This window comes from Dioscorea cayenensis, chromosome 6, assembly GCF_009730915.1.
Source record: "Dioscorea cayenensis subsp. rotundata cultivar TDr96_F1 chromosome 6, TDr96_F1_v2_PseudoChromosome.rev07_lg8_w22 25.fasta, whole genome shotgun sequence".
Lineage (NCBI taxonomy): Eukaryota > Viridiplantae > Streptophyta > Magnoliopsida > Dioscoreales > Dioscoreaceae > Dioscorea > Dioscorea cayenensis.
Genome location: NC_052476.1, coordinates 9506378 through 9510794, shown reverse-complemented (window position 1 = coordinate 9510794; position 4417 = coordinate 9506378). Strand labels below are relative to the sequence as shown.

The 4417-nt window shown below is 39.2% G+C and overlaps 1 pseudogene; it reads left to right on the top strand.

Annotated features, from left to right (window-relative positions):
* Window positions 1–784: 784 nt before the first annotated feature.
* On the top strand, window positions 785–3809 carry LOC120263123 (annotated as a pseudogene).
* The last annotated feature ends 608 nt before the right edge of the window (window positions 3810–4417 follow it).

Sequence of the window (4417 nt, the reverse complement as noted above, 5' to 3'; positions counted from 1 at the left end):
GGGAGACCGAAGAGAGAGGATCGAAGATTGAAGATGAAGGCGAGAAAAGAAAGAAGAAGACGATGAAGAAAGAAGAACAAGGAAGAACAAGCGACAGAGAAGAAGAAGGAGAAGGTCTAGTTCATTTCCTCCCCTTTCCAGACTTCTATATATATATATACATAAGAAGAAAAGCTGTTGTTGTTGCCGCCGTTGCTGTTGCTGCTGTTGCTGGTGCTACTGCCTATATTGCTCTCATCTACCAGCGTTGCTACCGCCATTGTTGTTGTTGTTATTGTTGCTGCCGACCATGTTCATCACTGCTGCTACTATCATTGCTCATCACCTGTTGCTGTTCTTGACGAGGAGCCGGCGAAGACGGAGGAGCTTGAGAAACTGTATCGCCGACTCACCTTCTCCACCCCTTCTTTAAAATCCAAAGAAGACAGAAAACGAAGAAAGAAGATGAAGATAGTTTAGATGCTATCTCAGATGATGATGATGATGAAGATGATTGGAGTAAGGAAGATGAAGGTGCTAGATCAGAAGGCGATCATATTACTAGTCGTTGATAAGTAGCTTCATCGCAGGACATTCCAGCAAGTCATGCCGGTTCTGATGGCGCAACCAACTCTTGCCAGACTTGAAACACTGACTATTCATCCTGAGGAAGACATTATCATCGTCTGTGCTCATGCTCTTTTCGGCAACTGATGGGTGATAATCGTGTTCCTTCCTCAAACTCGGAAGTAAACCTTAGATCCAACGTCGGAGCTACTCTGTCGTCGTTCCTCACTCTCCGGCAATGTCGTCAACGCTTCTGGAGGTGACGCGGTATGTGGAGCGATTGGAGCGCATTGTCGTGAGGGAACTCCAACGGGGCCCCATGAACAACTGTGAGCGCCTCTTCCAGAACCACCGTATTCGGAATATGATCGATTTCATCATCAGTACCACCCACAAGCTTACTGAGATCTATGGGGACAAGGATAATGCGAGAAGGGATGAGATTGCGGTACTGGGAGGACAGACGATGACCGGGATCAACTTGTTCATTGTTTTCTATGATCGATTGAAGGAGATTCGGGAGTATCACAGGCGCCATCCGGCTGCTCATGTGGTAGATGCAACTGAGGAATTTGAGGAAGTGCTAATAGAAGAGCTGTATGTAGATTTCAGTGGCGATGATCATGGTGGCATGCATGGAAGCTTTTGGTCGCTATCTAGACATGCATGAACTATTCAATGAGTACATCAACTCAAAATTTGGAGAGCCTATTGAATACTTTATATATTTGAATACTCACAAGATTCCTTTAAATCTAAAACTGACAAGGCAGTACAAAGATTATTTGGAGCATATTTTGGAATATTTAACATCATTCTTTGAGTGGAGGGAGCCCATGTAAGACCTTGGTCATTTTTTTTCAAAGGTTGAGGCTGACTTTGAAAAGCTTTGGGCTGATAGAAAGATATTTGGATATAAAAAAAAAGAATTGGAAAATGGATAGGTTTCATTCCTGGAATCTGTTGTTGATCTTGATTATTATAGCACTGTCAAAGAGCTTATTGAACTGGGACTTGAAAAATTAAAAGAGGCCTTAGTAGCTCATGGATTGAAAACTGGTGGCACTATTTAGCAGTGTGCGGAGCGTCTATTTCTGAATAAGCATACTTCCTTGGAGCCGTTAGATAAAAATCATTTTGCTAATGGGTGACGTGGTTATGGGAAAAATGGAGTCAATTTAAACTCACAGCAAATTGAGTCCAAGAAAAGATTGCTTTGATGGAAGCTAAGATGGAGCGTTTGTGTGAACTACTACAAGAGACTATTCAACAAACAAAAGAAAATGTTGAGAAAAAAAAAAACAAGCTTTGACATATGAAGAAATGGAAGTGGAGTGTGAAGAGGAAGAATTGCCCGCAGATACTGAAAGTAATAATGAGGAACAACAGGTCTATAATATAATCCTCTTAAATTGCCTATGGGATAGGATGGAAAGCCAATTCCGTATTGACTTTATAAGCTTCATGGTCTTGGCCAGGAATTTAAATGCGAGATATGTGAGAACCATAAAAAAAAAGGAAAGGCATGTCAGTGTGTGCTGCCATGATCCAGCACTCTCCGGGAACACAACATTCTGAATAGCAAATGCCATAATTTTGTTCCTATTCTTTATATATATATATATATGTCGCCAGGACTTATATAATATTCCAATCTGCATGGTCTAACCACAATTATTGCTTAGGCAATAATGATGTATTAAAAAAAAAACCGAATAAGGTTAAATGAACTAGATGGTGATAATGATGATGGTCATGCATGGCATATGGAGGGACCCGCCATTGTTTATGCATGCATTAAAAAAAAGATATATATATATATATGAGAAGCATGCATACTCACCACTATCATGTATGATCATGTATACCTTTAGTCATGCATGGCATGTATGAAGCTGTGAGTTGAATCAAGGAACATGGGACCTACCATTGCTCATGCTTGCATGTGAAAGGAAATAAAATGAAATAAAGAAAAGCATGAAAATAAGCTATTGTGTATGTAGCCTACGTGAACTAAAGAGAAGAATTTAAAAGTGGGCCCCACCATTCAAAAGATGCACATGGGATAAGCATTGATTAATATATATATTTATATATATTTTGAGAAATGATGATTGTTTGAGGATGTATACACCGGTTGATCTTTCATTTATATTCATGGACTAAATTTAATGTTACACATGCATTGTAACTTTCATGCTTACCAAATATGGACCCAAATTAAGATTGGAGTTATGTAAAATGAATGCATCAATCCAATGCGATGAATTCATTACAAAGCAATGGCAGAAAACTTATCTCGAGGCAGCGGTAATTTCTAATGAGATATATATATTTTATAGAGACAACAATGCATGCAATGCAATGACAAGGCACAGGCAAGAGCACTGATATAATATATATATATATATAAAGTTATATATATATACATATAAAAAGTTATATGTTGTAGTGAATATATATATATATATAAATAGCAAAATTTATAATTCGCACATTTTCTTGCCCTTTTATTTGTACTTAGCCCTTAACCGGAGGTTCCTAAGATCTCAGTCTGGAAGCCTCCATTAGGAATGGAAGAGCCTACAAAGATAAAAAATAAATAAAATAAAATAACATTTGTGATTCGATATATCGTCTGGTGTCTCATCATCGACACGATGCCAAGCGCCTTTTTTTGAGTCCACAAATTCTGGCAAGCCCGGTGGGGACCCTTTTAATTCCTCCTCCCATCTTTGAGGCTGAAGTACAAGTGAAGGCATTACTTTTTATAACTCATATATAAGAAAGTTAATATTATTGATATTTTTATTGCAGGTGAAATGGTGTTTAAGAGTTCAATTGCATCCTGAAGCCTGAAGCTAACTATTTTCTTCGGAGAAGGATCGGAAGTGCAACTACCCAACTGTGTTTTCAACACTGGAGCTGCTGGAGCTGAAATGAGGTTCAGCACAATCTCCGAATCTGTACAGTTCGTGAAGAGAACATCATATCCTGAGGAAAACCTGACGGTCCAACGTTTGCCATCTAGGGGTCGTCGCCCAAATGTCATTGTTCCTGCATTTGAGAAGAATATTACTGATGAAAAACCAAGAACCTCTATCTTTCAGAGGCTATCATGTCCAAAAAAGATAGTTTCTGCATATGATGAAGATGACGAACCCACTTTCACTGTTACTGCCAAAGGGAAGGAAAGTGGGATTTTCCAATCTGAAGAAGCTAAGCCAAGGAAAAGTGTGTTTTCAACGCTGACACCCAAGTGAGTGAAAACCCCAAATCACAAATTAAATTTTGTGACATTCCAAAACCAGAAGGATAATCGAATGGGTTCCTTCAAAACCTCATTTGGAACACTTAATATGGTGAAGAAAAATGCAACCACCGCAGAGCTGCGTTACCAGCCATATGACAGGAAAGGCGGTAGACCCCCAAAATCTTATAAAACTTCTTTCGGCAAAAATCTCTATAAGATATATGCAGAATCAAAGAAATTGCAATCAGACAAATTGAAGCCAAGGGAATTTTATCAAAAGAAGAAGCAGTTAGTGCTGAAAGCACGTAAAACTGTTTTTGATCGAATCGCTTTACAAAATGATCACGTTTCACAACTCCAGGCTTCACAGGGTTAAGCTTCGGTTTCTTACTCAAAGTTTGACCGAAAGAAGAGGAGTGAAGATGAATATATGTCTGATGGTGATATTGAAATACACACCGTCCAATTGATTACCGAAGCTCGAGGAGATCCAACAGCTGAACAACAACAACCCGGACCAGTCAAAAGATCACGTAGACGGGCACCGGATTCTCAAACTATGGTTAGAGAGGAAGGTTCAAGCCATGTTCCACATGATACACCGAAAGATTATAAGGG